This window comes from Vipera ursinii (genome assembly GCF_947247035.1).
Source record: "Vipera ursinii genome assembly, chromosome: 7".
Classification (NCBI taxonomy): domain Eukaryota; kingdom Metazoa; phylum Chordata; class Lepidosauria; order Squamata; family Viperidae; genus Vipera; species Vipera ursinii.
Window position 1 is genome coordinate 5,695,124 of NC_139521.1, and position 791 is coordinate 5,695,914.

The following is a 791-nucleotide window of genomic DNA, read 5'->3' on the forward strand; positions in this document are numbered from 1 at the left end:
GAAATAATATTAGTCAAGGGGAGGTAGTAGCTTTTCCCTTACCATTATACTGTGTGGCCGAGTCATGCTGGACTACAACTTTCATTAATGGCTGTGTTGGCAAGGCAGATGGCAGTTGAAGTTTAGCCATATCTGGAAAAAAAAAACACGTATCGGGGTGTCTATTATGATAATTTATTTTTTTCATTTTACCTACTCAGAAACCAATAACAGGACTAGGGGGCCATTGTCCAGTATTTAATTTTTTCCTAGATCTGTTAAGCTAAGCATTTCAATGTAGAACATCCTCTGTCTAAAACCCAATGTGCTAATTACAGAGCATGGCTGTAATATGCACGCTATGGGAGAAGGAGGGGCAGAACCGGGGGGGCGGCATTAAAAGAGGGATCAGCCTAGAATCCTTATGTAGTCTGAAGCAAACCAAGTCCAACCTCCTTTGAATTCGATGAACCCTTATCTAACTGCAAGCCGGTGCTAAACATTAGCAATACAAGTTTAATGGGACCTTCACGTGTGGACCAAATCTTTCTTCCCTTACACCACAGGTGTCAAACTTGCCATGCCACATGACGTGTCGTGACATACTGAGACTCTTTTTTTTTTTTGCACTGCTGGAGCTGGGATGGGCATGGGCTCCACAGGATGCAACTGGCCCGCGGGCCGGCAGTTTGACGCCCCTGGCTTACACGCACTACAACTAAAGACACCACGTGAGGAGGAATTGATTGTGAAAAACAACTCGGGCATGCTTTGGGAGAAAGAAAGCGAGGGGACAATTGTCAAAAAGCCGT